The sequence below is a fragment of the Balaenoptera borealis genome, assembly GCF_965194805.1.
Source record: "Balaenoptera borealis genome assembly, chromosome: 2".
Lineage (NCBI taxonomy): Eukaryota > Metazoa > Chordata > Mammalia > Artiodactyla > Balaenopteridae > Balaenoptera > Balaenoptera borealis.
The window spans coordinates 27578320-27602033 of NC_138867.1; the positions used below are offsets into that span (position 1 = coordinate 27578320).

At 38.0% G+C, this 23714-nt stretch overlaps 1 long non-coding RNA gene across 1 annotated transcript in view; it reads right to left on the reverse strand.

Moving 5' to 3' along the window:
• Positions 1–325: 325 nt before the first annotated feature.
• Positions 326–23714, reverse strand: part of LOC309624476 — a 109306-nt gene continuing 85917 nt past the window's right edge. The window contains exon 2 of the long non-coding RNA XR_014241959.1: positions 326–450. This is a non-coding gene — a long non-coding RNA (uncharacterized lncRNA). The remainder of the gene's footprint in view (positions 451–23714) is intronic.

The following is a 23714-nucleotide window of genomic DNA, read 5'->3' on the forward strand; positions in this document are numbered from 1 at the left end:
GATTAGATAGAAGCCAAAGAAGTAGAGAACATCCAGGAGACTAGCAGAGAGAAAACTTGCAGACACGTGATATAAGAAAGTGGTGACTAACAAATAACTCAATATCGTTTCTTTTTACGGCTGAGTAATATTCCATTGCATATATGTGCCACATCTTCTTTATCCATTCATTTGTCGATGGACACTTAGGTTGCTTCCATGTCCTGGCTATTGTAAATAGAGCTGCAGTGAACATTGTGGTACATGACTCTTTTTGAATTATGGTTTTCTCAGGGTATATGCCCAGTAGTGGGATTGCTGGGTCGTATGAGTTATTTGTAGTGAGGTGGATGGACCTAGAGTCTGTCATACAGAGTTAAGTAAGTCAGAAAGAGAAAAACAAATACCGTATGCTAACACATACATATGGAATCTAAAAAAAAAAAAAAAAAAAAAATGGTCATGAAGAACCTAGGGGCAGGACAGGAATAAAGATGCAGACCTACTAGAGAATGGACTTGAGGACACAGGGAGGGGGAAGGGTAAGCTGGGACAAAGTGAGAGAGTGGCATGGACATATATACACTACCAAATGTAAAACCGATAGCTAGTGGGAAGCAGCCGCATAGCACAGGGAGATCAGCTTGGTGCTTTGTGACCACCTAGAGGGGTAGGGGAGGGAGACACAAGAGGGAAGAGATATGGGGATATATGTATATGTATAGCTGATTCACTTTGTTATAAAGCAGAAACTAACACACCATTGTAAAGCAATTATACTCCAATAAAGATGTTAAAAAAAATTTTTTTTAATAAAAACCTGGTCACTAAAAAAAAAAAGAAAGTGGTGACTGATGTGATTCAGAGGTGATCTTGAAAAATTCAGTTATAATTCCTCAGAAGGACTTGAGTCCAGGGAGCTGGGACAAATATGCCAACATTGGTAGAAAAAGCATTTGAGGTAGATGAGCGTAAGAGACATTTTATCGGTGTAAGTTTTTTGCCAGTCCTCATTTGCCAGCCTGCCAATCGATGTGGGTCTACAAAATACTGTATAGTTTTCGACTCAGTTGCATTAAAACTCAACTCCATCCCTATGTTCAAGGGCTGTTAGCCTCAATCAAGGAACTCTTAACAGTTGGTAGACTTCACAAATCAGAAGGAACAAGACAATTTCCACGAAGGACTGTGATTCTTATAGCTGTTTCCTTTCCTCACTTTATAATGGTACCATTAGTTAGACTTCCACACACTACGTAAAGGGAAACCATTCACTCAGGTTGACATTTATAAGGCTAACCAAATGGCTGTGAGGTATAGCAAATAACTAACTGTAGTACCTAAAACAAGTTGAAAAAAATCATAAAATACACCCACAGTGCATCCTAAAAAGCCAACAAGGAAGGTTTTTCTCAATAATGAGACAGATTTGGAGAAAGGTAATTATGCAGACAATTCAATGCCTACTGAAGTGTGAGTTCTGATACCTCTCCTCCCTCCCTGACATGTGTAAGACATTCTAAAGCGAAAGGGAGCTTAAATCAGTGACAGTTTCAACACCTTCCTTCCGCTCTGCTGTGCGAAAGCCACTCGGCCACACTTTCTCACATTTTGCAAAGTTGAGAGGATGAGGATATCTTTGAAAGAGTCCTCTTGAAGGGGAACATGGGAGGCAGGAGAGTGCTGTACCACTGAAGATGTTGCCCTCAGCATCACCTTCCTCTTCATGTTTCAAATGTAAGGGAAAGAAATTGGCACGTGTGCATGATTCATTTGGGAACCTCCTGGTGGCCTTATGTGGCTCATAAATTATTCTGAGGATATCTCTAGGGTATTTTTTTTTCCTTTAAATCACAGCTAGATCTCAAGATCCATAAAACTAAACAGATTCATGGAAAGTGAAGAAACACTGAATAACACAAAAAAGAATACCCTCAAAATTGGTATGAAATTTGCTACGTGTCATGATGTTCTTAAAACAAAAGAATAAGACAACTTTATTTGGATCTTCTCTATTCCTTTCATGACTAGCAATCAGGAAAAACAAACACAAGAAGTGTTAAGTAAACTACACAAACCACTTTATTCTGCAGAGTTCAGGGGTGCAAGATGTTCAGTCACTTGAAAATAATACTTTGTACCTCAATAGCATCTTTAGGTCAAGGGTCTTGGAGTATTTACAAACATGAAATACCTCTACAAAACTCTGTGAATCTGCCCACGTTGTAGACTAGCAATCTTCAGAGAGATTTAGCTGCAGCATGCCCCACTGCATTGCAAGTCACTTGTGGAGGCAGAAATAAATCCCAAAACCTTCTGCTGCCTGCTCTCCGCTCAAAACATGATTTGACATTTCTGCCCTCATTTTGAGTCACTGGTTCTTCAAATATTAGGAGAAGATATAACCTCAAAGATAAGAAATTTGTGAAATTAATATGTTGAAGCTGAAGACAAAAAAAAAAAAAACTCTAACTATTTAAGGTTGCCCAAACTCTTCCCATTCAAAATATTACTTCAGGGTTAGTGTGGTCTCAAATCCAATGTGTGAGCCTTTCTTCCTAATTGATGCAGGAAACCCACTTTCTATTTTCCTCTCTATTTCTCTGTCACCCTGTCTCTCTGTCTCTCTTACATTTCAAGTTAAAAAAACAATCAAATTAATGATCCCCTGAATAGTACTTTTCCAGAAACACCGGAAACTTCCAGGAAATAAAATGGCACCTACATGCCAAAATAAATGTCAAGAAGTCCATGTACCAAACTGTGTGCCCTCCTTCTTCCCAAAGAGTTCTTTAGACCCTCACAACTCACAGCTTACTTAATTCTAATGCTAAAGAGTCTAGCTATGGATGTCTGTTTTACAGCAGATTGGAAGCAACAAATTAGAAGGAAAGGAGGTAGGTGACTAGTGTCAAGTAAACAAATTATGAGCAAACTTTTTTTTGCAAAATATAAGACAATACATACAAAAAAGTCAAGCTCTTTCCCAGATGTTCTCATTTTGCTAGAAAATGTTTTTTTAAACTGTATTGGTTATTTATTATTGCATAACAAATTATCCCAAAACTTAGCATCTTAAAACAGCACGCATTTATTTTCTTACAGTTTCTGTGGATGAAAAATCCAGGCACAGGTCAAGGGGCTCTCAGAAGGCCGCAGTCAAAATTCAATGGGGCAAGATCTGCTTCCAAGCTCACACAGTGGCTTTGGGGAGGATTCAGTACCTCTCAGTCTGATGAATTGAGGGATTCACTTTCTCAGTGGTTGTTGGACTTAGGCTCTCCTCAGGGCCTTGCCATGTGGACCTTTCTGTATTGGTCAGGGTTCCCCAGAGAAACAGAACACATATGATTTATATATAGAGAGAGAGACAGTTTTACTTAAAGGAATTGGTTCGTGTCATTGTGAGGGCTGGCAAGTCCAAAACCTGCAGGGCAGGCTGGCAGGCAGGAGACCCTGAGAAGAGTTAATGTTTCAGCTCCAGTCCGAACGCTGTCTGCTGGTAGAATTCCCTTTTCCTCTGGGGACCTCAGTGTTTTCTCTTAAGGCCTTCAACCAATTGGAGAGGGCCCACTAACATTAAAGAGGGCAATCTGCTTTATTCACATTCTACTGATTTTAGATGTTAATCACATCTATAAATACTTTAACAGCAACATCTAGACTGGTGTTTGACCAAAGAGCTGGGCACCATAGCCTAGCCAAGTTGACACATAAAATTAACCATCACACTTTCCAACATGACAGCTTGCTTCACCAAAGCCTGGAAACCATGAAGTCCACAGAGAATCTGTTGGAAAATCGGGAGTCAGGGTCTTTTAATAATCTAACCATAGGAATTTTGCCATATTCTGTTGGTTAGAAGCAAGTCACTAGGTCTATCCAAGGGTAAGGGATTATACGAAGGCATGAATACCAGGAGACAGGGATTCTAGGAGGCCATCTTAGAAGTCTGCCAACCAACTAACCCAATTTTAAGATTCTTATTTATAAACTTTGCGTTAATAGCTTTTATCTTATTTTAAAAGTATGCATTTATTTAAAACAGAAAACACAGAAAGATACCAACATTCCACAGCTTACAGAAAGCACTTTTAATATTCCTTCTTCATTACTTTTTCTTGGAATTGGGATTATACTTGTAAATATAATATTAATCATAGACATTATCATCAGTGAGCAGTAGTTCTTGATCTTTAAATATAATCTGATATAGGCAAAAACCTTTGGCATATCATTAAACAGAGGCAGGTGAATAATGAAATACTAGACGGACATAAAAACTGAGAAGTCATATGGCTCAGTAGTTTTCAGCTTCTCTTACATATATTTTGTACATATGGTAAAATATACATAAGATTGTATTTGTCATTTTAACCATTTGTAAGAGAACAATTCAGTGGTGTTAAATAAATTCACAATACTGTGCAACTTTCACTACTATTTATACCTACAACTTTTCATGATCCCCAACAAAAACTCTGTACCCATTAAACAATTACTGCCCCTTCCCCCTCCCCCTAGCCCCAGGTAACCACTATTCTACTTTCTGTCTCTCTGAATTTGACTACCCTAGGTACCTCATACAAGTCAAATCATACAATATTTACTCCTCTGGGTCTGACTTATTTCACCTAAGTAGTCCATCCATATCATAGTATATATCAATTTTATTCCTTTTTATGGCTGAATAATATTCCACTGTAGCTGTTCACCACATTTCGTTTATCCACTCATTTGTTGATGGATACTTGGGTTGTTTTCAACTTTTTGCTATTGTGAATAACGCTACTATGAAATGCGTGTACAAATATCTGTTTGCGTCCCTGCTTTCAATTCTTTTGTGTGTATATATATATATATATATATATATATATATATATATATATATCTAGAATTGGAATTGCTAGGTCATATGATAGTTCTATGTTTAACCTTCTGAGAAACTGCCAAACTATTTTCCACAGAGTTCCCAGACTTTTGAATTCAGTAAATCAGGAAATACACACACACACACACACACACACACACACACACACACACACACACACATATTAGGATCAACATAGGGTTGTTTCTAATTCTGCCAAAAGTAAAGACCTTAAAAGAAAATCTATAAATAAGACTTTTCTCTCCCATTACCATATAAAGCAAAGAAGAAAGTGTTACCACCAAAGAGGCAGGTAAATATAATCTCAGAATAAAGAATCATAGTTTAAACTTTCTCTTAACTGGTCTTGTATATATTTTTTAAAATTTTATTATTTCCTGTATTTTGGTTTTGTTTTAGATCACTGAATATTTTGTCAGGGCCTGGCATTAGGCTATGGGGTGACATTTCTAAACCACTGATCTAACTGAACACAACTCATGTTTTAGATCAGGAGGCAAGGACCAGGAGAGATTCAAACTGGGACTGTAACTTGTTGCAGCTTAAATTTGTATAGTTCCCCCCATTTCAACCAAACAGCCAGAGACATAGAGTAAAAATAACCAAAATAATAATACTAACAATAGGACCTGGATACCCAGTGGCTCCTAAAAGTGATTAAATTAGTTGAGAATTAGAATGTAAAACTGTCCTCTATTTAATCCTCTGAAACCTGGCACTCATTTTCAAAAACCTTGCCAAAATACTAAATTTCTGTTCAGTCTTCCTCTTGTTTCTTTTGCACAGTTAGTGCTTCCATCCACACCCTCAGCATGACCTCCAGCCACCCTGGCCAGAGAGGTGCTGTAATGGCGCCTGCACCCTCTGTCACTGTGCTTGTACCACTGTCCTCTCCACTCCCACAGCCCCACTCTGATGAAACTGTGGGCAATCCAGCCTTAGAAATTCACCAGCTCTTTCACACCTTTTGATTTGTTCCAACAATTCTTGGACCAGAAGCTTTTGCTCAAAGTATCAAAGGTGCTCAAAGTGTAAAATAATTTATTCCCAAACCTTTTTCAGAAGATGTATTGTTTTCCCAGTTAAAATTGCACAGATGTTGTACAGCGGAAAGTAGTACAACATTGTAAATCAACTATACTCCAATAAAAATTTTTAAAAGAGAAATGCACAGGCCATCTAAAAAAATTACACAGATGTGATTAGAATATTCCTCTGTTCCTTATGTTTTCGATTTTAAACGTTATCCTCTTAAGTCATAAACAGCAAAAAAAATCTTAATAACTGTGAAATCATAGTTAAAATCTGCAAGTGCTTACCCTAAACTGCCCCTCAAAATCACCCAGGAAGTTTTCTAAATTAAGTATTCCAAGAATACACACCAGACCTCCTGAGTAAGAATCTCTGAAGGAGTGGCTGGGGAACTTGAATATTGTAAAAGGTCTCCAAGGGATTTGATATACAAGAAGATTTGGGAATTCATAGTCTAACAAAGTGACCAAAAAAAGGTAAATACAGAAATCTGCATGAAATGACAGATGTAATTTATTATTAAATTGCTTCTCTTAGCTGGAAATACAATAAAGTATCCCCCTGCAATTCCTAGCATATACATAGATTAAATTGGTTAATGAATTTATCTGATATGCCACCTTTGCAAAGTTTCCCATTGAGTGATTGATGGCTGAGAAGAACTGAATTCCTGAGGGGTTAATAGTGACTTACATAGGCTTCAGAAAATGAGACCTTTGGTTAACTGTTTAAAGTCATTTATTAAAAAAATTATGTCAGGTGAGGTACTTTACTAAAATACAGATATATATAAAAGCATAACTAGTGGAGAGGTGTTGCTCCCGAGAAAGGGTGGAATATTGACAACTGAGGACGTTGGAGAGCCAGCTCAACACCTCATGCAACTTTTGGGAGGCAACTCTGCACAGGTCTTTCACATTTTTGCATGTCTTCTGAGCAGAGGCATCAATGGCTTTTGTTCTGGATTATCTTTTCAAGGATGCTTGTACAGTGAGCAGCCTTGGAAGACTGAGAAAAGATCTCCAACTGGGGCGTAGGATAGGTGTGTTTCCTGAACAAAATAATAAAGATAATATTTCTCCCTGAGGCAAGAGTTGGGCAGCTTTGCTTGCCCCACTTCATAATACTAAGGTTTTGTTAAACTCAGGGTTCCTCAGCTGTGACACACACCCACTGTGTTCAGAGCATTCCCAGGTCTCACCCCTGTGGGACTGATGTACAAGGAAGCCAATGAAGAGATGAAGCTCGGGCCACCTGTTGCTCTGTTCTGTGAGTAGTAAAGACCTGTGTCTCTAATCCAGGAGTCTGTATCTTCTGCCAGCATCCATGAAGCTGTGGCAGGCTAACTTTTTAACTTGCAATTAGAGTAAAATCTCTGACTCTTCACAGTTCTTGACAGATTCTTGCCTATCTAAGTTTTGCTTTATAACATATCATATTTCTATGCCCTTCCTGCCATTTCTGGTTTCTGTTGCTGCCTTCCAGTAAAGAATTCTTATCCTGCCTCCACTTTAAAACCAGCACTTTTCTATACAATGTGAGAGCAGAAACTTCAAACAAAACAACTGAGCCAGTTTTTGACTGAATACAGGCATGTCCTATGGCAGAGGACTCTGCATCAGTAACTCTAAGAAAAACCCTAGTGTTGTCCTTTACTGCATAAAAGTGAGATGCTTGGCTTTTCTGGCTTTTTGTATGACATTTATGGTTCTCTGCTGAAGGTAGAGAGCCAAAGCTGCTTCATATAGGTTACAGAATTCTCTGTCCCCAGATACAGAGTGGTCATTTTAAATATAAAAGCTTTGACCAGTGCTTTACACTGGCAGTAGAACCAGGGTGGCTTTTTGAAGTGTAAAGGGCATTAGGTAGCTAAGGGCTGGGTCAAAGTATTTCAAGCTTAAAATAGCTCCACATGGGAGCTAAATCATCCCGGCAGCTTTGCTTCACAGAGATGAAATCCTCAACCAGTGTTTCCCCCTTATTCACCACATCATCTCTGTGAAAAGCAAAGAAGCAAATATTATTTTCATGCTATAGAAACTGATTGACAAAGTGGTAATCTACTTGCTGTTTTATCATTGGCTAAGCTGAAGTTTCCTTCAATTGTTTGAAACTATTGTTCCAATAGTTTGAAAGCTACTGATTTTAATGTTAAAGGGAAAAAAGTATATATATAGATTCCAAATCTTTAGTCTAGAGACCAGACTTGCAAAAACTGACAGGTGGGAGTTCTACCTGCCATAGAGAAATAAAGATTGTTTTCTCTTTACAAATCTATAGGGCATATTTTTTTCAGAGCTAGAAGTGGAAAATCCATAAAGAATAGATTGATCAAAAGTTAATTTTGATCCCTTGGGGAATTGTTTAATTAACAGAACAATTCACCATTCAATCTACGAGTATTTGCAAAGTGTCTGCACTGAGCCCAGCACTGTTAGATGCTGGGAAATCAGTGTACAATCGGGGCTGCCTGGTAGAGAGGTGATGAAGTTTACTAAAGGAGTTAGCCAGGCACATGATGGATATGCAGTGCATCTTCCATAGGAGGAAATAGCAGTTTTCAAAAGTTATAAGCCTGAGAATCTAAATAGATGATAATGTTTGTTTTGAAAATGATGGAGAAATTTGACTTCAGGATTTACTTTATCAAGCGGAAGAAGTCTTATATACTTAAAGTCTCACATATTTAGCTTACCAAGTTAGAGACTTGACTATGCATAATGCATATCCAAAGATTGATTTTGATGCAATCACAATGCCAGTGACGGGAGTATTAACAAACATGTTTCACTGTTTTTAAAAAAAGACAGGTCATCCTGTGCTGATAAGCAGAAAATGTCAAAGATGCTAACTGTATCTTATACTATACACATTCATTAGGTCTTGCGTGGATAAAAATGTGTTTTTAACAGACTCTTAGCATGTTTTATATATAGGACTGTATAAAAATTGTGTCTGTGATTCTTCAGACAATCAATCAATCCCACAGCTCCAGGAAGGTACCACACCAACACATCAAATTATTGTTATTAAGTATACAAATCAGGAATTTAATTGGATATAATTTATTTATACAGATTATTTTGTGAAGAAAACTAGTCCTAAAATGACTTTTCTTCCGTTCTAAAATATTTTGCTTGAACTAGAGAAGAACACCATGGACTGTCCAATTGACTTAGTCTGTGGGTGATAAATCTCTATTCAGAGCTATATAAAGCCTTGATTCAGGGAGAATCTCTGACTATAGCTCATGTCTGGGAATAATTGTGAAGAAGGTAAGATGTGAAAGCTGACTTCCAACCTTCCTTCTCTTTGTCCATCTGCTTCTTTGTACCCTTGTCAACTCAGAAACTAAAAATTCAAAGACAGGCCCTCCCCATGGTACCATCACACACTGTGCCCAGGGACCTAGGCACGCCATCCAGCCAGTACCCTTCATTCTGAACATACCTACCCACAGCCTCACTCACATAACATTGGTTGTTCCTATGAAATGTAAATCATGCCTCATGGCTTTGTCCTGCCATAAGACCTTGGGAGGTGAGACTTCAAACTCTGGCACGACTCAGTCATTGGCTAAAGGCCACCCCAAGGGATATGAACTCTGAGGCACTTCTACCTCCACGCTGGTTATGGGCAGAAATGTGTGTTCCTCCCCCCCACCCCCCAAAATTCATATTCTTATTGAAGCCCTAACCCCCAATGTGAAGGTATTTGGTGATGGGGCCTTTGGGACATAATTAGGTTTGGATGAAGCCATATGGGATCTTCATTACAGGATAAATACCCTTATAAAAAGAGACCAGAGAACTTGCTCTCCCCCAGCCCCACCTGGCGCCACGTGAGGATACAGCAAGAAGACACATCCACAAGCCAGGAAGAAAGTTCTCACCAGAAAACAACCATGCTAAGCCTTGATTTTGAACTTCTAGCCTCCAGAAATGTGAGAAAATAAATTTCTGTTGTTTCAGCCAACCAGTCTATGGTATTCTGTTACGGCAGCATGAGTTGAGTAAAAGAGTACTGCACGTGGCAAAGTGGTGCCAGTACCTAAAGACAGTCATCCAAATGGAATTACAGATACAGATCATGAGAAGCAAAAGACATGGAATCCAAGGGGTGCACAAGAAGAATGAGGAAAAGGAATCCAAGGGGATCTGAGCAGAACTCTGATAGAGTCCTCCTACATGAGTTAAGAAGCAAGAGGAACTGCGTGGGAAGCAATGATTCTGATTCATTACCCAGGACACCTTGTTTACTGTTTGCTTTCCAATGCAGGAGGGAGACAGAGTAGCCACTACCTTTATTTTTAAGAATAAAATAAAAGTCTCCACACGGTGGGGTGGAGACCGCATTGTACAGTGGTAAAAAATTCTAAAATATAATGTAGTATAATGATTTCATAGTTAACACAAAGTTGTAGGAGACTCTTTGTGGCATGGCCCTCAACCTAAATACCACGATAATCAAAGCTCAGTCATGTTAATACTTACTGCAGTTGGGCTGGTTTTATTGAAGACTGAGAAAACTCTTGCTTAATAAAGGATGGAAATAGATAAAATGATTCTCATCTTTCTACCATGGAGAACATAAAAATGATCTTGTGCTAAATATAGTCTATTTTCCTCTCCAAAATCAATTTATTCAATTTAATCGGTATCATTTTCTTCACCTCTTCCTGACCTCAAGGGCTGGCCTATATGAAAGTCATCAATAGACCCCTTTGCCCTTTTTCTTCTAGCTCTTTTTAGGCATTAGGAGGCACAGGTAGGCAATTTGAGGGCAGGAGAAGTATAAGCCAGGCTATTTATCCTTCCAGTTTTTTCTGCCAGGTGTTTATGAGTTGGGGGATGCCCTGTGGTGAAGGGCACTGATCATCTAATGCAGCTCTCTCCATAAAGCTATCCACTTGGGTTTAGGACTAGGGATGGTAAGAACCCTCTTCTTGCTCTCCTCAGGGTGTTTCAATCTCCTGTTGATTCCTTTAAACCCTGCTGACACCTCTGCAAATTATCTTGAAATATCAAGTATATATGTGTGTACCAACTGACTAATAAAGACTTTCTATGCTTGACACTGCCAAGAATCAAAAGAAAAGAATTTCATGGACTGCGCTTATTTGTAACCTATCACTAATACACAGTATCCTTATAATAGTCCTAGAGTAGCCAAAGCAAAAACAAAACTTTTTTCCCATTTTTATGAGATTAGCATTGTATATGTTAAAATCCCTAATAACTTGAACTACACACTATTCCAAAATCATTTCCACTAGGAAATCATTTCTGAGGATCACTGGACAATGACAGCCATCACCAAAGAGTGATGATCTCCAAACTTTCCATCACTATTATTTTCATTCACAAAATACAGTGGTTCATCTGATGCTGCCAAACCTCATGATATTTAGGTACCTTTATCTCTTTGATATTCAAATTCATTGCATAGTAAAGCACTTACTAAATTGGGATCAGAATCCAAGGTAAAAAATATTTTTGAAATCTAAGATTAAGCAGATTCGTATATTTTTTTTTTATTCCTGTCAGACTTCTCAGAGCCTATGCTGCACTGTGCTGTGCATGGTGAATTTCCAAGAGGAGCTACATTGCGGTGCAGAGCTCTCTAGATATATACAACCACAGAACTTTCCATTGTTTTCGTAAAATACCTATTAACATCTCTCTTGCAAAATAAGGATTTGGCAGAATCCTATTTGAGAAATAGCACACTAGTGAGTAATGGCTCTCAGTGAACACATCTCAGCCACCCCAGGGCCATCAGCAATCTGAGGGCAGGGACTGCTTCTCCGCGATCACCCTACACCCTGCAGTTCCTTCTATGTAAAAGAAGTGCCCCTGTGATTCTCTATCACAGCCTCCACTTATTCATTCTTAGCACTCGTCACGCTCCACAATATTGTTTGTATATATCTATTTCTCTTGTCCTATGTCCCACTGCTAGGCATATGAAAACACCAAGTAGGAAGAGACTTCATCTGTCTTGTACTCTGCTATACAGTGCCTGGCATTCAGTAAATATTCAGAAGAATGAATGACTCATGCAGAAGACATGGTAAACATTTTGTCAGTTGCGTACAATTCAACACGTGTATATGTAAGCTGACTCACTCAAACCACTAGACAGCCTACTAGAACCAGGATGAAAATGCTCTGCTTAATGTAGGGAAGGCTGCAGGTTGCACAGTCATATTGATGAAGTTTTGCTTTTTGGCTTTGACTATATTTACAAACATAAATATTTTAATTATGTAAAATAACCACTATATCACATATGACCTTTTTAAAGAAAGCAGAGTAATGAATACTTCTATAAGCTGAATGCAATCACTGTTACTGTTTCCTCTGTAACATGGATCATTATAGGTTGTTCATGCATGCCTCACACATATTGGTGACAGGGTTGATTAAAAGATGCTACATCCAGGGGCTTCCCTGGTGGCGCAGTGGTTGAGAATCTGCCTGCCAATGCAGGGGACACGGGTTCGAGCCCTGGTCCGGGAAGATCCCACATGCCGCGGAGCAACTGGGCCCGTGAGCCACAACAGCTGAGCCTGCGCGTCTGGAGCCTGTGCTCCGCAACAAGAGAGGCCGCAATAGTGAGAGGCCCGCGCACCGCGATGAAGAGTGGCCCCCGCTCGCCGCAACTGGAGGAAGCCCTCGCACAGAAACGAAGACCCAACACAGCCAAAAATAAATAAATAAATAAATAATAATTAAAAAAAAAAAAAAAAGATGCTACATCCAAAGATATGAGGATTAGAAACAGAGAAGTGTATATTAATATTAGTTTTTCTTTTTAATAGGCCTCTACTGGATAATTCTTTGTAAAGACATTCACAGTAACAACTGATTATATTGGATGATGTAGCAGAAATAAGGGATGCTAGGTATATCACATATAATACAGCATGCACACTGCAATATTTCACAACAAATGGCAGTCCTAGAGACAAGTAAGTACGGATTCAACTGAGCAATATAGTGGATCTCACATGTTAGCTACCAACCATCTAACAAATCCATACCTGCCAAGAAACCTGGATTAAAAACATGGCCCTGTTACTAAACCAATTACTCTAATCAAGGTTTTGATTTGGTGTACTCAAAACAGAGAAGATTGGCCAGTGCAATTCCCATGCAAAGGGAAATGTAGATCAGTGTTAATCTGATGTTTATCTGTAAAGATAGGCTTATACGTTGGACTTACAATGACACCATAAAATCTATTCTACCCTAAGGGACATCAGTATATGAATGAAGTTTCTGAGAGATTTTTTAAAATTCTACTGAATCATGATGTATCTTTTCTCTTTTGCCTCAGCTTCTCACATCTTGAAAATGGGATATTTAACGTTTAATTCTATGAAAACAACAGCAGGAAACTATACTTGTAAACCCTAAGATGTTGTTTCTATGTAAGTACTTCAGTGAAAATTATCAGTTACTATGTCAAGCATTTCACATAGGTATTGAAACTCTAAAAGATCAAATATCTCCATTGACCAAGTTAGTATTTTTAATTTTACTGGTTGAATGGTAATTCTCAGAACTTCTTAGAACTACTCTTTGACAGCAGCAGGCAAACTCTGAGGAGTAGTGAGTCACTTCTCATGGAATGCCAGCCAAACCAGGGGGGCAATCTAGGAGCTCATGGCATCAATTACCTCTTTATGGGCAGCTGCTCTGGAGTATGGGCATGGCCTTCTTTTTTGGTCTCATCAAGGTCACCAGGGACAGTCCTTGAGCACCTTAATGCTGTGTGTCCATTTGAAACTGATGGGGACCACTATTAGCCAGGATTCCCAGCGGGTCTCCCCTGCAATCAATGCTTTTACAGAAAGGTAAGACCAGGAAACTGGTCCTGGGGAAGGGAACACCTCATTCTGCTGGCCACAGAACGAATCAACCATTAGAGGAGAAGGAGAACGTACAAAAGAGGAATGTAATAGTTTCTTTCCTGCTGGCTTCCACTTCTTGGACTTCTGCCACATTGAAAACACAAGCCAGGCTTAATGTATTTCCTCTGCGCAGACCGACTTGGTCATGGTTGAGACCCTCTGGACGTTTTCCTCTCTAAATTTGCTGATCAGAGATAGGTCCACTTGGTGCTAAAACTATGCCCCCCGAAGCCATATCTCTCCTACATCACTGAAGTTGACCTCCAACATAATTACGTGTTGCTTAAACTTAAAAATCAAGATTATCAATAAATTTGTACTATTAAAAAGGTGTAACTTATGAAAAATAAGATTCATTATTAATTTTCAAAAGCAATATCACTAAAATACAATTGTATACCTTATAAACTAAACTACAGATGAATAAGCCCTTGGAAAAATGTGGTATAAAGAAACTTTTTCACATCCTAATCAATGGCTTAACGGCCCTTTTGAGTTTCACCTTGGCTGATGCAGATTTTACGAATTCTGTTTGAATGAGAAATTCTGTTTGTCAGATGCTATCATGTGTCCCCATCCATTTAAAATCCAATTTAATGAGGCTGTCATCCATATGTATAGTTACTATTCGAATTACCTGTACAGGGCTATATATTCCTAATAAATTTTGACATCTAAAAATGGATTTCTTGATTACTTTAAGACATTTCAAAATAAAATAAAATATTGTAGTCCGCTTCCTTTTCATATCACTGAAACAATGGGAATTATTTTACACAGAGAGAAAAAAAAGTGGGTCAAGTAGGAATAGGCATCTCTGGTACTTAGATAAGGATTCCAGATGCCCTGATTTTTGACAGATTGTACTTGTTGTCTAGGATTTAGTTATTCTTGACCCCAAATATTTTCTTTACAGGCACTTACAGGCAATGGGTTTGAAAGTACATCGTCCCAAGTGAAAATTCTCTTCTAAGAGCAATATTTCAAAGATCCACGTATAGCTTTGCAAATGGCCAGATTAATGGCTTCGCTTATAAGGAATACAGTAATTTACAAGCCACTGGCATCATCTCACCATTTTTCTAAAACTAAATATGATCCAAACCCTTATAGAAACCAATAATGATTTGCTGCTTCACTGAAAAAAAAGGTTGTAGTACAATCATCTGCTGGGATCAATACATTTTGAGAAATTATGACCAATATTTTAAAGAATCTGTTCGAAAATATTTTAGCCTTGTAATAATATAAATACTAAATACAGACATGACATTTATGATTTAGACCTACAATTTCACAACCCCTGTACCAGGCTACTATTATTTGTTAATATATGTATGCCCTGAAAACTTACAGTGGCTCTTAGTAGCCACTCCAGAGTGACAGCCTATGCCTATTTGGGTATTCACGGAATAGATTTTACTTTTTTTCCAAAACTAGGGGGCTATACTTTTCTGTAAAGTAGATGAGTTAAAATTTAGTTAAATTTAGTTAAAACTTGTGGTTTCACTGGAAACTTCCAAAGAACTGCAGAAAACCAAGTTGCCAACACAGTGTTGATACAGGGTTATTCCTGCTCAACATTAAGAGAGGAGAGAGGGATAGGGAAAACATGGCAGAAACAGCGCTCCATACATTTGAAACTTTCATATTGCCCTTCTCTCTACAACCTTCCAACACACAGACGCTTATTCTTACCTTCCTTGGTATCATCTTTACACATTTATGCTGCAGTAAGTGCACAATCCATCCCTTTGTCCTTTTTTGCCTGTCTATTGTTTCTAAGGGCCCCATAAACATTTTTTGGCTCTAAGGATAACCTTTAAGATGAAAGAACTTACTGAACACAATCAGAAGGATCCTTGCTATTCAGAAATATTGTCTGTAAAGCAAACGGACACTCAGCTTTGCTTTTAGCAATAATAATAATTAACATTCGCTTAGAGCGTCTCATGGGTCCAGTGTGCTAAGATTCTCTTTGAAACCTCACAACAATATAAGAGATATTCATTCATTCATTCATTCATTCAAATAAATGAAGTCAAGTACCCCTGACTTAACAGTATCATGCTAGATGCAGGGGATACTATGATCACCAAAAGATATATGACCACTGCCTTCACGGAGCTCATAGAGCAAAAACAGTTTCACACGGGAGGCAGCAGAGGTGTGATTTAACCCTACACCCTCTCAACTACTAGGATGTATGGACTTAACCATGTATCCCATTACAACATATACAAAGCCTTTTTACCTAAATAATTGATCAGATATTGAGGCCTCAAGCCAAAGACCCTCATTCAAAGCCCTCCATTGGGCAGGTATGAATTTGCTCCTCTGTGTAACCTTGGTGAAACATTTATTCTTGCAGAGACCCAATTTCCCAATTCTAAAATGACCTAGTATGATTAGGTGATCTTTGAGTCCCTTCCAGCTGTAGAATTTTAGATTTCTTATTGGAAATTGGTTGTACATAGCAGATGGACCCAGCAAGATTTTTAGCTTAAGCAACCCATGAAATATGGCCTGTCCATTTATAGCTCAGGATATGGATAAAGCAAAGTAGTTTACAGGGTAATGGGGTCACTGAAAAAAGGAACTCATTCCGTGACACGATTTTCTTTTATAATACAATTCTGCCCTTAACGCTGGGCATGCACTTTGATAACCATTGCCTGCTACCATCTCAGGTGGTCAGAATCCTCTGATATTTTAAAGGTAGGGAAAGAGGGAGGGAGAATTAGGAAAGAGAGTGGTAAAGGATGTGATGAAAATAGAGGTGGGCCAAGGGATCCATTTATTGAACTATAAAATAAACAGAGAAATGGATAAAGGGAAAAGTAGGAACTGAAGAAAGTGTCACCAACATAAAAAACTTCTTCCTTGATCCTTTATACTTTTGTATGATTTCTGGGCTTAAGGGTATGTGGAAGATTAGTAAGTGTTATGGAAAATGCATAGACTGAATTCAGATAGACCTAGGTTTAGGACCAAGCTATTTGAACTTGTAATTGTGTTTTAACAGAGCCTCCATTTTTTATCTAGAAAATGGGAATGATAATATACATTTGAAGTTTAAATATTCAACATATAAAAAGATAATGACATTGAGGCATTCACAAATTAGGTTCCTAGCTAACTTTAGCTTAGAAAAAATGAATTAGTGAGATTAAGTCATCTTCTCCAAATCCCCGGCTAGTTAGTGATAGAGTCAACCCACTGGAAGAAAAAGAATTTCTTCCCCACTCCACACTGACCCACTTCTTCCTTTCTGTTTCCTCTCATACTGAAAACCTAACCCCATTGCAGAATACCCAGAATGTTAAAGGTACTAATCTAAACCATGTACTGATACAGATTTTCTAAATAATAGGATTATTCAGAACTTTATGCACTACTATTGCTATCTCACATACTTGCATTTCTGTCTCTTGCATCTGTTTTGTGTTCTTCATGAAGGCTGAAAAAAGACATGTAAGATCAAAAAACATACAATCCAACTTACTATGTGTTGGCACTGCCATTTTTTTGGAGATGTTTTAGGACATTACTAGGGGTCAAGTGCTTTAATCAAACACCTTTATGAACTTGTTTACATCCACGAGTGCCAAGTTCTCTTACATAACTCAGTTATTCAGATAGTAATTTCCTATAACACAGTGCTTAGAAACCTCAGCCAAATACAATAGACTATGGGATTGAGTAGACTCATGGATATGTTCAAAGGCTAACCCCTGATAAAAAGATTTCTCTGCATTTGAATTTATTACTGGAGCCCCTCTGCACCATAGCGCTGCCCCCTCCAACAAACATGGGAGCCACTAGAAATAAATACCATTAACTCCCAACCTCCAAACTGATGAACATGCTTACATCTACCTTTTCCTTCTTACCATGAAATTAATATTACATCTTGATATAATGTGGATCCTTCCACCCATGATCTATATACCATAACCCTTCATTGCCTTAGGCCCATGGCTTGGCCATTTATAGCTTCTCTCTCCAGTACAGTCAACTTCTTCCCCTCCACTGTCTCCCTCCTGTCAGTCTCTCAACATGCACGGACTTTTCCCATCTTGAAAAAATCTTTCCCCATCCCCCCACCCAGCTATCTGCAGGTACTGCCTTGTCTCTTTCCTTTCCTTGAGAGCCAAACATCTTGAAATATCTTCTTTTATATTTCTATTTCATTTTACTTACTTAATATTTACTCTTCAACTCATTTACTCTTACTTCTCCCCTCAACACGTCTAAAACATTTGCCCATGTCTCCCTTTTACTAAATCTGTTGGAGGCTTTTTAGTCTTGATCTTATATGACTTAATTGTAGAAGTTGTCACTAATGGTTACTTCCACTATCTTGAAATATTCTCCTTTCTACTACTTTTAGGCCATCACAGTCTATAACTGCTACTGCTGTTATTTGTAACAATATCAGTAGAAATAGCAGTGGCATTTGATGACTTCCAAACCACTCTTTCTAGCCCAAATTTTTCTCTTGAGCATGAGCTCGGAATTTGGTTTCCACATCGATCTTAAATGAATCCAGTCTGGAAGTTTACACATCTTCTCCTCTTCCACACTTCCATTTTCCTCTTCTTATGCCTCTTAGCTCAATGAGTGGTATAATAGTCCACCGCTTTGCACAAGGTATAAATTTTGGATCACCCTATGTTTTTCCTTCACTTTCCATATCCAATTAACAAAATTCTGTTGATTGCATTTCCTATTTGCATTTGGAATTTATTTATTTCTCTCCATGCCCACCATCACCCTTCTAGGTCAATGCACTACCATCTATTGCTGTGACATATTCAACAGTCCTTTAACTGGACCCTGCCTTCAGCCTTATCCCTTCTAAACCATAAATCTGACTATGTCACTCTCCTACTTAAAATTATCTATGTTCATAGGCTCAAGTCCAAACTTCACAACATGTCCATCTCCCCATAACTTCTTAGCCTGCTGTCCCCTTTTCATTCTTTTGATCTTAGTTTAGATGTCACTTTCCAAAGTCTGAATCAGGTTCTATCCTATATCCATCCATAGCATCCCAGGTACAATGTTTGTTATGTGTCATGGCACATGACACTGCAATTGTCAATTTACTTGTCTATAATGGTTATGAGAAAACAAAATCCAGAAGGTTGGGGCTCCTGCTATATTGCCCCTTATCTCAGGGAGTCAACTTTGTATTTGTTAAAAATGCCCAAGCTTATCACCCAAACCATACTTGCCCCTGATCCACTGCTTGCTTGCTTTGCTGACACTGAATCCCTTTACCCATGTCTGGGGCTCTTTGCAGCTATGAACTCACTCTTTTGGACACAAATATCTGGACACAAATATAGAATTGAGGCATGAGAGAAACACACAGGCACTCACTCTTAGTGTGTTCTTCTCCTTTGGCTTTCAACTCTTCTTTTTCTTTCTCCCTCTAATTTTACCATGTTTTCAGTCCTTAGAAAAGCTATCCTATTTTATCCAGATGTACTTACAATGGACTCTTTCTCTAGACTTAAATGACCACATCTTCATGCATGACCCCATATCCATATATCAAGCTTAAACTCAGTTCTATGTTCCAGATCTGCATCTCCATCTGCCTTTTGAATATGTTCACTCAGATTCCACTACCACCTCAAACTCAAAATGTCTCGAATAAACTCAAATTTCTCTCTCCAAACCAGTACTCTGCATCATGGCCTTCTGACTCCCTGCCTTCTATATGCAACAAGCCAAGATGTTCTTTCTCAGCTTTCTTCACTATTTCCTACTTTTTATTTGTTTACCCACCTGGCAATTTCCTCTTTTTATAAACACAGTTTACATTTCTCATATGTCATTATTTTTGGCTATATTAGTGTCCAGTACCTGTGAACACTTGTATTAGTTTGCTAGGGCTGCCATAACAAAGTACCAAAACCTGGGTGGCTGAAACCACAGAAATTTATTTTTTCATAATTATGGAGGCTAGAAGTCCTAGATCAAGGTGGTAGCACTGTTCGTTTCTTTTGAGGCCTCTCTCTTTGGCTTGTAGATGGTTGTCTTCTCCCTGTGTCTTCACATGGTCTCTTCTCTGTGCATGTCTATGTCCCAATCTCCTCTCCTTATAAGGACACTAGTCATGTTGGACTACAACCCATTCCCAATGACTTCCTCTCACCTTAATAGTCTTTTAAAGACTCGATCACAGTCACATTCTGAGCTATTGGGCATCAGGACTTCACTGTATGAATTTTAAGGGCACACAATTCAACCCATGACAACATTCTTTGTTTTTAGATTTGGGGAATCTCCTACATTATGAATCTTTTCCTACCACCACTGAAGCCAGGTTCCCAGATTTCCCTGCATGTAACTTAAGCTCACAACCTAGTAACGCATAGAATGAGGCATCTGAGCAATGCACTCTGAGAAAGAAAAGGTAGATACATCTTGTTTCCGGGGGCAGCAGTACCAAGATTCTAGCTTTATACCTGGTGCCCAGCCATGGTATCTGTGCTTTCTCTCCTGGAAAGGGTCTATGGTACAATCTGGGGCATTGTTTCTGGAGCGGAAGCCTCCACTGCTGGTTTTCTAAACCTCTCAGAGAATATGTGAGTTACTGTATATCTTTTAAAAAATTTTTCACCTAAATTAAGAATCTGTTTCTATTGTTTGCAATTAAGAACTCAGTTGATACCCTGAATTTCAGAGTGACTTATATAAACCTCATCCTGGTTGAGGTATTATTACAGAAGAGATTGATCAGAACCTATCAATTACTAACATTAACTTCTCAAAACTATCTTCTTTATTCCTGCTTTCAGTAATTCGAAAAAAAGGCAACTATAAGCATCCTAATTTGGACCTTATCAAGTGAGTCTTTCTGACTCATTCTCACTCACTGGTAGCAAATCTAGCATGTTATCACCAGGTGGATTTATTTAAAATACATTCTTTGTAACCAACTCACTACCCACCTCAAAACTTTCAAATCTATCCATTGCCTATAGGATTACATTCAAATGCCTCTTGTGTGTCATTTAAGCCTTCCAAAACAACTTAAATGTATTCCATCTTTCATTATAAATCCTCTCCTTTCTCTAGAAAAATAAAATGGAGCAATCAAAGTTCATTGAGCACATGGCATTTTGAAAAACCTGTTAATAAACACTGTTTCTGACCACACATACAACTCTTTGGGCTTATTACCCCCACTTGATGCATATGAGAAATCTGAAACTAAGAAAATTAATTAAGTTGCCTAAGGTCACACAAGTAATGAATAATAGGACTGGGTTTTGATATCAAGTCTCTGTAGCCTCTTCTCTCCCTATGTGATTCTCTCCATTGCTTCCCATACACTTTCCAGCCTCTCGGATTTTGCTTATGTGGTGCTGTGGCCTGGAGTATCCAACCAATCTCTCCTTTGTCTGCCCAAATCTTACTAATTCGGAGTCCAGCCCAAAACCTTCAGTCTCAGTGAAGTTTCTTTGATGTCTCCAGTTGATTTTTCTCCTCAGAACTAGTGTAGTATTCATTATCTATACCACTCTTTCTGATGTTTTAATACATTATCTCATATTAACCACTTTATACGCATTTGCTTTTCTTCCTGTTTGTGAAAATCTAAACTTCTAAGTATGAGATTGTCATACTCTACATGTCCCTAAGTATTCTGCATGGTTTTATGCACAGAGGAAGTGCTATTACACAAATCAAATAGTCCCCATTCTTGAGCCATGGAAAAGGATATTAAAATCATGTTTTACATTAATGTTGATCTTCAGGTGAGAGTATGCCCCAATTGCTTGAGTGATTGAGCATCTCCTTGATATTAATTTCTTTGGAAAAGGGAAAAAATTCTCATACACTTTTATCACTTATTTTTAATTTGTAGGGGCAATTATATTTTCAAAAGTATTTTCAGTAATTCCAGTCGAATAGATAACAAACCCGAATTTCACTGGTAAGCTCAGAGATTTTGGTTTGACTGAAAAAAGCAGCCTGTGATCAAATGGTGGAAGGTAATGTACCACAGTTTACAGCAGATCATTTTTAAATTTTTTGGAAAGTAAATCTTATTGCCTTTGCATCATAACTTGACAAAAGCAATGGACTTACACAAAAATTTGAGGTGGATTTTTCAAATGGCTTTTAAGGCCAAACAAATAAAAGCATAGGCTCACTAGAAATATTTTTTGTTTCATGCTAATCTATACAATACAACCCTATGCAACAAGGCACACAAGTTCTGTAATTAGACAGTACACATCAGAAGACATTAGAAATAAGATGTACAGAGATGCATTAGTGCATGACCACATCAAATTTGCTTTTTTAAATTTAAATGACCATATTAAATAGTCCAATTACTATCCTCATTTGTGTATAATTCCAAGCTCCATTTTATCCTTTGTGTGTGAAGAAAGTATAAAAGAATGACTATGGCGACTATAACTGTGTGTTTTTATCCTCAGTAATCTGAGCATCCTTCCCATTGTTGAAATAAAATTCTAAGTTTTAGTTTTGTAAATATCAGCAAACATTTAAAATTATTTTAAATCTCCATATAAGGCTGTTGAAACTAAATATCTTAATTGCACTAAAGTTTAATTTATATTTTAACTGTACATCACAGAACCCCTTAAAAAGAGAGTCAATAATATTCACTCTGACTGCCCCGTGATTGTAGGATTGTTGCCTAGAAATAGAGGCTGGGAAATTTCAACACATCTTCTCCTTTATTTGTAATGTAGCCTATGTCCACTTAAATATTTGTCTGGTGTCATTCTGTGTCTAATTGATGTGAGTAGATTGTCTGTGAGAGTCAAGTCATACATTCTGGAGAGTCTTTGTAAATAATTTGGCCCACAACCAACCATAGTATGATAGGACATGAAAATGAAAAAACTGAAACGGCTAAATTAATTATGACCCAATTAGATTATACTACTATATAGATCTAGCCATTATTAGAAGCCTAGGGTTTCAGAAGAAATCATATAGTAATCTAAATAAGTACTCTTAGAATAATGATCATTCAAGTTATATTTTTATTGCTTATGTTCTATCACAGGACTAGACTAATATAAGTTGGTAAAGCTGTAAATATGTACAAATGACAGGGTTAAGTAATTAGGAAATGCTCCTCAAAGGATCCTAGCATATTCTCCAGCATTCCTTTCCTTCAACCTGGACATGCAAAATCCAGGGTCCAAACTACAGGAACAAAAGAAGAGAAAGGATGAAGGAGATAAGTTTTGATGACATGTATAGGATGTTTAAGTCTTCCCTCACCTGGTGTATCTTTGAAGGTTACATGTAGTAATTTCACATATTAGAAAGACTGAGTCTTGTAACTATTCATTTTGCAACAAAAATCAGTTGAGGGCCACTATGTGCCAGACTGTTCTAAGCGCTTAGAATTCAGTGCTTTGCCTGTAAACGGCTGATGAGAGGTTACAGCCCAGTAGAGAAAGCATTCAATAAGCAAATCTTTTCACAGATTGCCAATTAATAATACTTGTGTTAAGTGCTGCAAAGGATAAGTACACAGTTTTACATAGCCATACACTGGTAGTCAGAAAAATTTTCTAAGCAGGTAATATTTAAGATGAGGTCTGACAATTAACTAAAATTTAGTTTGTCAAGGTATATATATTTATGTATTTGAGTCACAATAAAACACTTAATTGTTTTATTTTAAACATGAGAGCACAGGGAGATCAGCTCGGTGCTTTGCGACCACCTACACGGGTGGGATAAGGAGGGTGGGAGGGAGATGCAAGAGGGAGGGGATACGGGGATATACGTATGCATATAGCTGATTCACTTTGTTATACAGCAGAAACTAACAACACTGTAAAGCAATTACACTCCAATAAAGACGTTAAAAAAATAAAA